The sequence below is a fragment of the Cryptomeria japonica genome, unplaced genomic scaffold, assembly GCF_030272615.1.
Source record: "Cryptomeria japonica unplaced genomic scaffold, Sugi_1.0 HiC_scaffold_58, whole genome shotgun sequence".
Lineage (NCBI taxonomy): Eukaryota > Viridiplantae > Streptophyta > Pinopsida > Cupressales > Cupressaceae > Cryptomeria > Cryptomeria japonica.
In genome coordinates, this window is record NW_026728880.1 from 135,001 (window position 1) to 150,000 (window position 15,000).

The 15,000-nt window shown below is 59.6% G+C and overlaps 1 non-coding gene across 1 annotated transcript; it reads right to left on the reverse strand.

The window, feature by feature from the left end:
- Positions 1–2,801: 2,801 nt before the first annotated feature.
- LOC131863276 (5S ribosomal RNA) lies at positions 2,802–2,920 on the reverse strand. Its single transcript, XR_009362208.1, has one exon. It is a non-coding gene; the product is annotated as a 5S ribosomal RNA (ribosomal RNA).
- Positions 2,921–15,000: the final 12,080 nt, after the last annotated feature.

A 15,000-nucleotide genomic window follows, 5' to 3' on the forward strand; every position in this document is an offset into this window, starting at 1 on the left:
CACGCGCGTTCCGTTTTTTTCACTATCTTTCAAAACGGAAATTTTAAAATCTCCTTTTTTTTTTGCCTTTTCTGGAAATTAGTGAAGGCAGCGCATCAAAGGTGCGCACCTCGCTGCCCACCTTGGTGTGCTCTGAGGTGCGCACCCGGGAGCGCTACGAAGTGTGCTCCAAGGTGCGGCGTGCACGTTGTCGGAGCCCGGTTTGCCCCGGGTGCGCACCTCGCCTGCACCTTGGCCGGGGTGGGCACCTTGGCTGGGTTTGCCCAGGGTGCGCTCCGAAGCGGGGTTACTGGAGCGCCCCCTCTTTTTTTGTCAGAGCGTTTGGTGGGGTTTCTCGCATTGGCTCTTCCCAGGCCCGGTTGTTGGGTGCGCTCCCACCCTGGCGCGCGCGAAGTTGGAAGTTGGATTAATTGCCCGGGCGCGCACCTTCGCCAGGGTGGGCACCTTGGTGCGCACACCTTGGCTGGGCTGCGCACCAGGGCGGGCTCAAGATGGCACCAGCATTCCCTTTTTCTCACTATCTTTCAAAACGGAAATTTTAAAATCTCGTTTTTTTTTTGCCTTTTATGGAAATTAGTGAAGGCATCGCATCAAAGGTGCGCACCTCGCTGCCCACCTTGGTGTGCTCCGAGGTGCCCACCACGGTGCGCAACGCCGGTGCGAACCCGGGAGCGCCCCGATGTGTGCTCCAAGGTGCGGCGTGCACGAAGTCGGACCCCGGTTTGCCCCGGGTGCGCACCTCGCGTGCACCTTGGTGCGCACACCTTGGCTGGGTTGCGCGGCCTGGTGGGCACCATGGTGCGCACCAAGGAGCGCTCCGAAGTGTGCTCCAAGGTGCGGCGTGCACGAAGTCGGAGCCCGGTTTGCCCCGGGTACGCACCTCGCGTGCACCTTCGCCGGGGTGGGCACCTCGGCTGGGTTGCGCGCCCTGGTGCGCACCAAGGAGCGCTCCGAAGTGTGCTCCAAGGTGCGGCGTGCACGAAGTCGGAGCCCGGTTTGCCCCGGGTGCGCACCTTCGCCGCGGTGCGCACCATGGCGTGCACGAAGTCGGAGCCCGGTTTGCCCCGGGTGCGCACCTCGCGTGCACCTTCGGCGGGGTTGCGCGCCCTGGTGGGCACCATGGTGCGCACCAAGGAGCGCTCCGAAGTGTGCTCCAAGGTGCGGCGTGCACGAAGTCGGAGCCCGGTTTGCCCCGGGTGCGCACCTCGCGTGCACCTTCGGCGGGGTTGCGCGCCCTGGTGGGCACCATGGTGCGCACCAAGGAGCGCTCCGAAGTGTGCTCCAAGGTGCGGCGTGCACGAAGTCGGAGCCCGGTTTGCCCCGGGTGCGCACCTCGCGTGCACCTTCGCCGCGGTGGGCACCATGGCGTGCACGAAGTCGGAGCCCGGTTTGCCCCGGGTGCGCACCTCGCGTGCACCTTCGCCGGGGTGGGCACCTCGGCTGGGTTGCGCGCCCTGGTGCGCACCAAGGAGCGCTCCGAAGTGTGCTCCAAGGTGCGGCGTGCACGAAGTCGGAGCCCGGTTTGCCCCGGGTGCGCACCTCGCGTGCACCTTCGCCAGGGTGGGCACCTCGGTGCGCACACCTTCTCAATGTTTTCTTGCCTTTTCTGGAAATTGGTGAAGGCAGCGCATCAAAGGTGCGCACCTCGGTGTGCTCCGAGGTGCGAACCCGAGAGCGCTCCGAGGTGCCCACGAAGTCGAAAGTCGGGTTAATTGCATTGTTTTCCCCGGGTGCGCTCCGAGGTGCGCAACATCGGCGCGCACCAAGGAGGGCTCCGAAGTGTGCTCCAAGGTGCGCACGATGGCGTGCACCTCTGGTGCGCACGATTCGGAGCTCGGTTTGACCGGGGTGCGCACACCTTGGCTGGGTTGCGCACCTTTTGTGCGCTCCAAGGTGCGCACGAAGTCGGAGCTCGGTTTGCCCCGGGTGCGCACCTTCGCCAGGGTGCGCACCTTGATGCGCACGCCTTGGCTGGGCTGCGCACCTTGGTGGGCGCCATGGTGCGCACCTTTCGTGCGCTCCAAGGTGCGCACGAAGTCGGAGCTCGGTTTGCCCCGGGTGCGCACCTTGGTGGGCGCCATGGTGCACTCCGAGGTGCCCAAGATTGGTGCGCACCAAGGAGCGCTCCGAAGTGCGCTCCAAGGTGCGCGCGAAGTCGAAAGTTGGGTTAATTGTCCGGTTTGCCTCGGGTGCGCACCTTGCGTGCACCTTCGCCAGGGTGGGCGCCTTGGTGCGCACACCTTGGCTGGGCTGCGCACACCTTGGCACCCGCGTTTCCTTCATTTTAAATTTTTTTTTTTTACAATCTCTCAAGTGGGAAATTCTATAATCTCAACTTTTTTTGCCTTTTCAGGAAACTTTTGAATGGAGCGCATCATTGGTGCGCTCCGAAGTGTGCTCCAAAGCTCTCTCCAGCTGCGTGCACCTGCCCCGGCCGCGCACCCGGCCCCGCCCAGCTTCGCTCACCTGTCCCGGGCGTCTGGTGCGGAACCTTAGAGTAAGAAACATCACCGTGCACCTTGGCCAACGTGCGCGACTCGACCGAGCGCGCACTGGCCGAGGTGCACACCGATTTCACCTGGGTGCGCGCGCAGCACCTCGGGCGCACCGGGGTGCGCGCACAACGCCCGGGTTGCACCGTGGCCTGTGTGCTCGGGGCGCCTCGGGTGCGTGCTCGGTGTCGCCCCCGCGCGCGCGGTAGTGCGGGCAGCGCACCCCGGCCCGGCCCGGCCCCGACGAGAACGCAAACGGGCAAAAGGTTTATTCAAATAGCATTGCGACGCCCGGCGAAAAACTAAAAAAGGGTGCAACACCGGGACTTCCCGGGAGGTCACCCATCCCAGTACTACTCCGGCCCAAGCGCGCTTAACTGCGGAGTTCTGATGGGATCCGGTGCACTAACGCTGGTATGATCGCACCCGTTATGAGCTTGTCGCAGTGTGTACTTAGCAAACCGCGACCCACGTGCGAATCCACCCCGGCCACCCACCCCCGTCGAGGTGCACACCCTCCCTCGCGAAGTGCGCCCCGTTCGCCAAGTGTGAGCCCTGCCCGGGTGCGCGCACCTTGCTAGGGCGTCGGGTGTGCACCCGGCCCGGCCTACGTGCGTGCACCTGGAGGGGGCGTCGTGTGCGTGCAGTGTCCCGTCTGCAACGCGGTGCCCACACACCACCTCGGGCGCAACGACCTGCGCTCACATGTGGGCCGAGTGCACCTTGGTGCATGTTCGGGGCGCCTCGGGTGCACGCTCGATCTTGCCCCGGTGCACCAAGGCGCTCGGTTTGCCCCGGGTGCGCACTTGGTGCAAGGTGGGCACCCAAAATAGGGATCAAGCACCAAAACACAAGTTTCGGGATGCAAAATGGGACCCAAGGACCACAAATGCGTTCCAAGACCCATGATGGGTCCACGAGAACAAAAATGTGTTCCGAGACTTAATAAACAAATATTGGGTTTTAGGAGAAGAAACATGCTCTGATGCCCAAAACGAGAATCGACCCCGAAAAGGCCACAGGCCAAAAGTGGGATGCGAGACAAAAAAAAATGGGACCCGAGGACCAAAATTGGGTTCCCAGGTCGAAGACAGGGCAACCGGACAAGAAACGACCTCTAAGGCTCGAAATGAGTCCCGACGACTAAAACTTGACAAGAAGCACCCATCAGGCACCCAACTCGACACCCATGGGATGCCGACCCACCCGGGCTTCCACCTAGCACACCTTGGCACCCACCCACCCTCGCACCCAACCTCGCACCCAACTTAGCACCTTTGAACCCACATTGGCACTCACCCTGACCCTGGCACCTTGGAACCCACATTGGCACTCACCTTGACCCTGGCACCCACCTTTGCACTCACCTTGGGACCCACCCTGGCTCCCACCTCGGCACCCACCCAGACACCCACCTTGGTTCCTTGGCACCCACCTTGGATCCTTGGCACCCACCCCGACACCCACCTTGGCACGCAACTTGGCTACTTGCCACCCACCTTGGCTCCTTGACGCCCACCCCGACAACCACCCCGTGACCTACCCTGGCTAGGGTTGGTGCACACCCACCCTGGTGCCCACCTTGGCACCCACCCTATGACCCACCTTGGCACGCACCTTAGTACCCACCCCGTTACCCACCCTAGGACCCACCCCGTGACCCACCTTGGCCAGGGTGGGTGCACCCACCCTGGTGCCCACCTTGGCACCCACCCATCCTAGCACCCAGCCTGTGACCGGGCTTGGAACCCAACCTTGCACCCGCACCCGTCTTGGCCAGTGTGGGTGCGCACCCATCCTGGCACCCACGTTGTGACACACCCTTTAACCCACGCACCCTAGCACCCACGTTGGCACCCACCTTGGAACCCAACCTAGCAACTTGGCACCCACCCCGTGACCCACCTTGGCATCCACCATAGCAGTCGCCGACTTGGCACCCACCTCGGCACCCACCTTGACACTTGTGGACCCACCTTGCCACTCACCCTAGCATCGACCCATCCTAGCACCCACCCTGGCACCTTTGCACCCTAGCACTCACCCATCCTAGCACCTAACCTGTGACCCACCTTGACACTCACCCTCGCACCCACCTTGGAACCCAACCTAGCACCCACCCACCCTGACACCAACCCTAGCACCTACCCACCCTTGCACCCACCCTGTGACCCATCTTGGCACCCACCCATCCTACCACTCAACCTATCACCCACCTTCTCACCCACCTTGGCATCCACCTTAGCACCCACCCACACTGGCACCTTGGCACCCACCTCGGGCAAGGTGGGTGCACACCCACCCTGGCACCCAATTTAGAACCCACCGAGCATGTTACCCACCTTGGCACCCACATTGCAGCCCACCCTAGTACCCACCCTATGACCCACATTGGCATCCACACCCTAGCACCCAGGCACCTCGACACCCGCCTTGACACCCACCCTAGCACTGAACCTGTGACCCACCTTGGAACTCACCCTAGAACCCACCCACCCTGTGAACCACCTTGGCATCCACCTTAGCACCCACCCACCTTGGCACCCACTCTAGCACTCACCCATCCTAACACCCAACTTGTTACCCACCTTGGCACCCGCCCTCGCGTCCACCTTGAAACCCACCCTAGCACCCACCCACGCAGGAGCCCACCTTGGCACCCAACCTAACACCCACGCATCCTGGCACCCAACTTGTGACCCACCTTGGAACCCACCCTAGTACCCACCTTTGAACCCACTATATCACCAACCCACCTTGGCACCCACCCTATGACCCTCTTTGGAATCCACCCTAGCACGCACCCACCCTGGCACCCACCATGGAGCGCACCCTAGCACCCACCCACCTCGGCACGCACCTCAACACCCACCTTGGTGTGCGCACTGCGCCAACCTCTCAAAGACCCTATGTGGTGCGCTCCAAAGTGTACACCTTTGGTGCGCTCCAAGGTGCGCACCTTTGGTGCACACCGAGGTGCACACCAAAGTGTGCACCGAGGTGAGCACCAAAGTGCACTCCAGGGTGCACACCAAGGCGTGCACCTTTGGTGCGGTCAATGCAAACGAATTCGGAAGTTGGGGTCGATGTCCTAATCGCTGCTGCAGACTACACGTATGAGAATCGGACAAATAGCTTTATATAGGGGAGGTGTTGCGTTTGATGGGTCGACTCCCCTGGTTGTGTGCACTGCACCAACTTCAAAGACCCTGTCTTGTTTAAGAAGTCAAAAGTTGGGGTGGATGTCCTAATCATTGCTGCAGTCTACGCATGTATGAGAATCAGACAAATAGCTTATATAGGGGAGGTGTTGCATTCGGTGGGTTGACTCCCCTGGTTGTGCGCACTGCGCCAACCTCAAAGACCCCGCATAGCAGAAGAAGTCGGAAGTCGGATTTTGGTGAGCACCAAGGCGTGCACCTTTGGTGCGGTCAACGCAGACGAATTCAGAAGTTGGGGTGGATGTCCTAATCGTTGTTGCAGGCTACACATGTATGAGAATCAGACAAATAGCTTATATAGGGGAGGTGTTGGGTTTGATGGGTCAACTCCCTTGGTTGTGCGCATTACGCCAACCTCAAAGACCTTGTTTTCGTTAAGAAGTCAAAAGTTGGGGTCAATGTCCTAATGGCTCCTGCAGGCTACACATGTATGAGAATCGGACAAATAGCTTATATAGGGGAGGTGTTGGGTTTGATGGGTCGACTCCCCTGGTTGTGCGCATTACGTCAACCTCAAAGACCTTGTTTTCGTTAAGAAGTCAAAAGTTGGGGTCGATGTCCTAATTGCTCCTGTAGACTACACATGTATGAGAATCAGACAAATAGCTTATATAGGGGAGGTGTTGGGTTTGATGGGTTGACTCCCCTAGTTGTTCGCATTACACCAACCTCAAAGACCTTGTTTTCGTTTAGAAGCCGAAAGTTGGGGTCGATGTCCTAATTGCTCCTGCAGGCTACGCATGTATGAGAATCAGACAAATAGCTTATATAGGGGAGGTGTTGGGTTTGATGGGTCGACTCCCCTGGTTGTGCGCATTGCGCCAACCTCAAAGACCCTGCATTGCGGATGAAGTCGAAAGTCAGAGTTTGGTGTGCTACAAGGTGTGGTCGAAGGTGCTCACCTAGGTGTGCACCTTTGGAGCACAGGAAAAGTGCCCTCCAAAAGTGCGCACCTTTGGAGTGCACAAAAGTGCCCTCCAAAAGTGCGCACCTTTGGAGCGCAGAAAAGTGCCCTCCAAAAAGTGCCCTCCAAAAGTGCGCACCTTTGGAGCGCAGAAAAGTGCCCTCCAAAAAGTGCCCTCCAAAAGTGCGCACCTTTGGAGCGCAGAAAAGTGCCCTCCAAAAAGTGCCCTCCAAAAGTGCGCACCTTTGGAGCGCAGAAAAGTGCCCTCCAAAAAGTGCCCTCCAAAAGTGCGCACCTTTGGAGCGCAGAAAAGTGCCCTCCAAAAAGTGCCCTCCAAAAGTGCGCACCTTTGGAGCGCAGAAAAGTGCCCTCCAAAAAGTGCCCTCCAAAAGTGCGCACCTTTGGAGCGCAGAAAAGTGCCCTCCAAAAAGTGCCCTCCAAAAGTGCGCACCTTTGGAGCGCAGAAAAGTGCCCTCCAAAAAGTGCCCTCCAAAAGTGCGCACCTTTGGAGCGCAGAAAAGTGCCCTCCAAAAAGTGCCCTCCAAAAGTGCGCACCTTTGGAGCGCAGAAAAGTGCCCTCCAAAAGTGCGCACTTTTGGTGCGCACCAAGGCGCTGGTTCGGTCGTTGCAGGCGAGTTCGGAAGTTGGGGTCGATGTCCTGAGCGGAGGTGCAAACTACACAGGTGTCGGAATCGGACAAATAGCTTATATAGGGGAGGTGTATGCTTCGATGGGTCGACTCCCCAGGTTGAGCGCACCGCGCCAACCTCAAAGACCCTACGGTATGGATGAAGTCGGAAGTTGGGTCCGATGACCGATTCGATTAGTAGGTATGCTCATGAGGTCGGAATTTGGGTCCGATGACCTGCCATGTGCAGGAAGGCGAATGTTGACACTGTGCGTTGCAAGGTGCACACCAAGGCGCTGGTGCGGTCTTTTTAGTCGAGTTCGGAAGTTGGGGTCGATGTCCTGATCGGAGGTGCAAGCTACACAGGTGTGGGAATCGGACAAATAGCTTATATAGGGGAGGTGTATGCTTCGTTGGGTCGACTCCCCGGGTTGAGCGCACCGCGCCAACCTCAAAGACCCTACGGTATGGATGAAGTCGGAAGTTGGGTCCGATGACCGATTCGATATGTAGGCATACTCGCGAGGTCGGAATTTGGGTCCGATGACCTGCCACGTGCAGGAAGGCGAATGTTGGCACTGTGCGTTGCAAGGTGCGCACCAAGGCGCTGGTTCGGTCGTTGGAGGCGAGTTCGGAAGTTGGGGTCGATGTCTTGATCGGAGGTGCAAACTACACAGGTGTGGGAATCGGACAAATAGCTTATATAGGGGAGGTGTATGCTTCGTTGGGTCGACTCCCCGGGTTGAGCGCACCGCGCCAACCTCAAAGACCCTACGGTATGGATGAAGTCGGAAGTTGGGTCCGATGACCGATTCGATATGTAGGCATACTCGCGAGGTCGGAATTTGGGTCCGATGACCTGCCATGTGCAGGAAGGCGAATGTTGGGACTGTGCGTCGCAAGGTGCGCACCAAGGCGCTGGTGCCGTCGTTGCAGTCGAGTTCGGAAGTTGGGGTCGATGTCCTGGTCAGAGGTGCAAACTACACAGGTGTGGGAATCGGACAAATAGCTTATATAGGGGAGGTGTATGCTTCGATGGGTCGACTCCCTGGGTTGAGCGCACCGCGCCAACCTCAAAGACCCTACAGTATGGATGAAGTCGGAAGTTGGGTCCGATGACCGATTCGATACGTAGGCATATTGGCGAGGTCTGAATTTGTGTCCGATGACCTGCCATGCGCAGGAAGGCGGAATTTGGGTCCGATGACCGAGTTGATGGCGTGCCATGCGCAGAAAGGCGGAATTTGGGTCCGATGACCGAGTTGATGTTGATGGCCCGCCATGCACAGGAAGGCGGAATTTGGGTCCGATGACCGATTTGAAGGCGTGCCATACGCAAAAAGGCGGAGTTTGGGTCCGATGACCGAGTTGATATTGATGGCCCGCCATGCGCAGGAAGGCGGAATTTGGGTCCGATGACCTGACATACGCATGGAGTCCGACTCGGGGGCCGATGTTCGATTCGATGACTTGCATTGTGGGTAAAGTCGGAAGTTGTGGTCTTTGACCCGATTCGATGACCAGACTTCGGCTGCTTGAGAATCGGACAAATAACTTATATAGGGGAGGTAGTGTTCTCGAGCATCCTCCCCCCGTGCCCGTTTATGTCGATTGATGCTGGTGCTCGACTGGTTGGAGCGCTCGGATGCAAAAATCTTGCACCAGGATTTATCGATTGTGATGGACACGGCAAGTCTCCTGATTGCTATGCAGGAGCTCATCGTGAATCTCTATGCGGCCTTGGTATGGACTCGACCTGCGGAATGGTTCGGCAATGGTAGTCGCTCCAACACGTCCTTGCAATGGCCACAGAGGTGATTCGACTAGAGCTCCAGTCTAGCTTTTGGGTTGCTTGGCGGACTGGTATAGCCGCGATCGAGTTCCGGCCATGAACGTTTTAGATAGCTCTTGGGCTTTCTGGGACGGAAGTCGGAAGTTTGGGCTGTTGTCCGATTTGATGACCATTCTTCGGATGTGTGAGAATCGGACAAATAACTTATATAGGGGACTGTGTTGTCTCACGCAGCCCCCTCCGTGCCCCTCTATCTCGACCGATGTTGGTGCTTGAAAGGGTTGGGATCGCTCGGATTTATAAACGTGCACCACCATTTGTCGAGTGTGAGGGACGCGGCAGGTCTCCTAAATGCTATGCGGGCGCTCTCTGAGAATCTCTATCCGGCCTCGACACAGACTAGTCTTGCTGAATGGTTTGGCACTGGTAGTCGATCCAACACGTCGTTGTTGTGGCCGCCTAGGCGATTCGATTCGAGCCCCCGTCTAGCTTTTGGGTTGCTTGGCGGATTTTGCCCTATCCGCAAGTGAGCTCGGTCCCTAAACGTTCGAGAAACCCGATTGCTATGCGCCGACTCTCTTTCTTGCGAGCCTCCATCTAGCTTTTGGGTCTCTACGGAACGGAAGTCGGAATCTGGGACCGTTGTTTGATTCGACGAGGCAGACTACGGTTGTGCGAGAATCGGACAAATAACTTATATAGGGGAGGTGTTGACTGGAGCATTCTCCCCCGTGCCCCTCTAACTCGACCAATGCTGGCGCTCGAACGGTGGTAGCGCTCGGATTTTCATTGAGCGCCAGCATTGGTCGATTTAGAGGGGCATGCGAGATTCCCGAATGCTATGCGAGGGCTCTAACGGAAATGTCTATTGGTTTCGGTATGGATGCAATTGCGAGTGGTTCGGCAAAGGTAGTCGTTCCGATGCGTCCATGTCGTGGCCAAATCGATAATTCGATTTGAGCCCTCGTATAGCATTTGGGTCTCTCGATGTGATTCCGCATTCCAGTCCCTTTGGGCACTGCTTGAGCCGCATCCCAGGGGGTTCCCTTCCCAATAATCTGCCTCGCAACCCGATTGCTATGCGGTGAGGCTCCTCGGCCGCCTCGGAACTATCTGTGTATCAGACGCATCGCGGGATAAGGGGTTGGCAACGGTAGTCGCCCCAAGCGCGTCCGATGCTTGGACCATTCCGAGGCGGCCCTGAAGCCTCTTCCGTCTAGCCGTTGGGTCCTTCTCGCCGCATCCCTCGCCTCGCACCCCGATTGCTATGCGGTGAGGCTCCTCGGCCGCCTCGGAACTATCTGTGTATCGGACGCGTCGCGGGATAAGGGGTTGTCACTGGTAGTCGCCCCAAGCGCGTCCGATGCTTGGACCATTCCGAGGCGGCCCTGAAGCCTCTTCCGTCTAGCCGTTGGGTCCTTCTCGCCGCATCCCTCGCCTCGCACCCCGATTGCTATGCGGTGAGGCTCCTCGGCCGCCTCGGAACTATCTGTGTATCGGACGCGTCGCGGGATAAGGGGTTGTCATTGGTAGTCGCCCCAAGCGCGTCCGATGCTTGGACCATTCCGAGGCGGCCCTGAAGCCTCTTCCGTCTAGCCGTTGGGTCCTTCTCGCCGCATCCCTCGCCTCGCACCCCGATTGCTATGCGGTGAGGCTCCTCGGCCGCCTCGGAACTATCTGTGTATCGGACGCGTCGCGGGATAAGGGGTTGTCACTGGTAGTCGCCCCAAGCGCGTCCGATGCTTGGACCATTCCGAGGCGGCCCTGAAGCCTCTTCCGTCTAGCCGTTGGGTCCTTCTCGCCGCATCCCTCGCCTCGCACCCCGATTGCTATGCGGTGAGGCTCCTCGGCCGCCTCGGAACTATCTGTGTATCGGACGCGTCGCGGGATAAGGGGTTGTCACTGGTAGTCGCCCCAAGCGCGTTCGATGCTTGGACCATTCCGAGGCGGCCCTGAAGCCTCTTCCGTCTAGCCGTTGGGTCCTTCTCGCCGCATCCCTCGCCTCGCACCCCGATTGCTATGCGGTGAGGCTCCTCGGCCGCCTTGGAACTATCTGTGTATCGGACGCGTCGCGGGATAAGGGGTTGTCACTGGTAGTCGCCCCAAGCGCGTCCGATGCTTGGACCATTCCGAGGCGGACCCGAAGCCTCTTCCGTCTAGCCGTTGGGTCCTTCTCGCCGCATCCTTCGCCTCGCACCCCGATTGCTATGCGGTGAGGCTCCTCGGCCGCCTCGGAACTATCTGTGTATCGGACGCGTCGCGGGATAAGGGGTTGTCACTGGTAGTCGCCCCAAGCGCGTCCGATGCTTGGACCATTCCGAGGCGGACCCGAAGCCTCTTCCGTCTAGCCGTTGGGTCCTTCTCGCCGCATCCCTCGCCTCGCACCCCGATTGCTATGCGGTGAGGCTCCTCGGCCGCCTTGGAACTATCTGTGTATCGGACGCGTCGCGGGATAAGGGGTTGTCACTGGTAGTCGCCCCAAGCGCGTCCGATGCTTGGACCATTCCGAGGCGGACCCGAAGCCTCTTCCGTCTAGCCGTTGGGTCCTTCTCGCCGCATCCCTCGCCTCGCACCCCGATTGCTATGCGGTGAGGCTCCTCGGCCGCCTTGGAACTATCTGTGTATCGGACGCGTCGCGGGATAAGGGGTTGTCACTGGTAGTCGCCCCAAGCGCGTCCGATGCTTGGACCATTCCGAGGCGGACCCGAAGCCTCTTCCGTCTAGCCGTTGGGTCCTTCTCGCCGCATCCCTCGCCTCGCACCCCGATTGCTATGCGGTGAGGCTCCTCGGCCGCCTTGGAACTATCTGTGTATCGGACGCGTCGCGGGATAAGGGGTTGTCACTGGTAGTCGCCCCAAGCGCGTCCGATGCTTGGACCATTCCGAGGCGGCCCCGAAGCCTCTTCCGTCTAGCCGTTGGGTCCTTCTCGCCGCATCCCTCGCCTCGCACCCCGATTGCTATGCGGTGAGGCTCCTCGGCCGCCTTGGAACTATCTGTGTATCGGACGCGTCGCGGGATAAGGGGTTGTCACTGGTAGTCGCCCCAAGCGCGTCCGATGCTTGGACCATTCCGAGGCGGCCCCGAAGCCTCTTCCGTGTAGCCGTTGGGTCCTTCTCGCCGCATCCCTCGCCTCGCACCCCGATTGCTATGCGGTGAGGCTCCTCGGCCGCCTTGGAACTATCTGTGTATCGGACGCGTCGCGGGATAAGGGGTTGTCACTGGTAGTCGCCCCAAGCGCGTCCGATGCTTGGACCATTCCGAGGCGGACCTGAAGCCTCTTCCCTCTAGCCGTTGGGGCTTTCTCGCCGCATCCCTCGCCTCGCACCCTGATTGCTATGCTGTGAGGCTCCTCGGCCGCCTTGGAACTATCTGTGTATCGGACGCATCGCGGGATAAGGGGTTGGCAGTGGTAGTCGCCCCAAGCGCATCCGATGCTTGGACCATTCCGAGGCGGCCCTGCAGCCTCTTCCGTCTAGCCGTTGGGGCCATCTCGCCGCATCCCCCACCTCGCACCACGATTGCTATGCGGTGAGGCTCCTTGGCCGCCTCGGAACTATCTGTGTATCGGACGCATCGCGGGATAAGGGGTTGTCACTGGTAGTCGCCCCAAGCGCGTCCGATGCTTGGACTATTCCGAGGCGGCCCTGCAGCCTCTTCCGTCTAGCCGTTGGGGCCATCTCGCTGCATCCCCCACCTCCTCGGCCGCCTCGGAACTATCTGTGTATCGGACGCATCGCGGGATAAGGGGTTGGCAGTGGTAGTCGCCCCAAGCGCGTCCGATGCTTGGACTATTCCGAGGCAGCCCTGCAGCCTCTTCCGTCTAGCCTTTGGGGCCATCTCGCCGCATCCCTCGCCTCGCACCCCGATTGCTATGCGGTGAGGCTCCTCGGCCGCCTGGGAACTATCTTCGTATCGGACGCATCGCGGGATAAGGGGTTGTCACTGGTAGTCGCCCCAAGCGCGTCCGATGCTTGGACTATTCCGAGGCGGCCCTGTGGCCTCTTCCGTCTAGCCGTTGGGGCCATCTCGCCGCATCCCCCACCTCGCACCCCGATTGCTATGCGGTGAGGCTCTTCGGCCGCCTTGGAACTATCTTCGTATCGGACGCATCGCGGGATAAGGGGTTGTCACTGGTAGTGGCCCCAAGCGCGTCCGATGCTTGGACTATTCCGAGGCGGCCCTGCAGCCTCTTCCGTCTAGCCGTTGGGGCCATCTCGCCGCATCCCCCACCTCGCACCCCGATTGCTATGCGGTGAGGCTCCTCGGCCGCCTTGGAACTATCTTCGTATCGGACGCATCGCGGGATAAGGGGTTGTCACTGGTAGTCGCCCCAAGCGCGTCCGATGCTTGGACTATTCCGACGCGGCCCTGTGGCCTCTTCCGTCTAGCCGTTGGGGCCATCTCGCCGCATCCCCCACCTCGCACCCCGATTGCTATGCGGTGAGGCTCCTCGGCCGCCTTGGAACCATCTTCGTATCGGACGCATCGCGGGATAGGGGGCTGTCACTGGTAGTCGCCCCAAGCGTGTCCGATGCTTGGACCATTCCTAGGCGGCCCTGAAGCCTCTTCCGTCTAGCCGTTGGGGCCTTCCCGCCCCATCCCTCGCCTCGCACCCCCGATTGCTATGCGGTGAGGCTCCTCGGCCGCCTTGGAACCATCTGTGTATCGGACGCATCGCGGGATAAGGGGTTGGCACTGGCAGTCGCCCCAAGCGCGTCCGATGCTTGGACCATTCCGAGGTGGCCCTGAAGCCTCTTCCGTCTAGCCGTTGGGGCCTTCCCGCCCCATCCCTCGCCTCGCACCCCGATTGATATGCGGTGAGGCTCCTCGGCCGCCTTGGAACTATCTGTGTATCGGACGCATCGCGGGATAAGGGGTTGGCACTGGTAGTCGTCCCAATCGCATCCGATGCTTGGACCATTCCGAGGCGGCCCTGCAGCCTCTTCCGTTTAGCCGTCGGGGCCTTCCCGCCGCATCCCTCGCCTCGCATCCCGATTCCTATGCGGTGAGTCTTCTCGGCCGCCGCGGAACTATACCTGTTATTGCTACTGCATCCTTCGGCTGGTAACCTCCTCTGCCGCCTTGGAACGTTCTCTTTGTCGGACGCGTCGCGGGATAAGGGGTTGGCACTGGTAGTCGCCCCAAGCGCGCCCGATGCATAGACCGCTCCGAGTCGACCTTGCTTTCAGCCTCTCACATGCATAGACCTCTCTGAGTCGACCCTGCAGCCTCTCACGTTTAGCCTTTGGAATCTCGCCTCACAACATGATTGCTATCCTTGATGCATCCCTTGCCTCGAGCCCTGATTGCTTTCTTGGCTGCATCCCTCCTCTCCTCACAGCCCGGTTGTCATCACTGCTTCATCCGTCGCTTCATGCATTCTGGCTGCTGGGCCCTTCCCACCGCACACCTCGATTGCTATCTCTTCTGCATCACACACCCCGATTGCTATCTCTGCTACATCCCTCGGCTCTCACTTCTGCATCCTTCGCCTCACACCTCGATTGCTATCAATGCTGCATCCGTAACCTCACACCCCGATTGCTATGCGGGGAGGCTCCTTGGCCGCCTTGGAAATTTCTGTGTGTCGGACGCACCGCGGGATAAGGGGTTGGCACTGGTAGTCGCCCCAAGTGCGCCCGATTCTTAGACCGCTTCGAGGTGACCTCGTAGCCTCTTTCGTCCAGGCTTCCTGCCTTCAACGCCCTTTTTACACCTCGATTGCTATGCGCGGGCTCGTTGGCGTCTATCACCTCTCTGCGAAGAGTGGCACGATGATTGTTGGGGTAAATCGTAGCAGTCCGATCTCTGGCCTTGGGCCATTGTGAGGGCTGATCGATTTCCTGTGCGCATCTCGTGTTCGCCCAGTAACAGACTCGACGACTTGTAATCGGTCTTGTTCCCGATTGTTCCTGGAGGTAGTCTTCGGAACTCTTGGATTTGACCTGTCACTCGAACTGTCC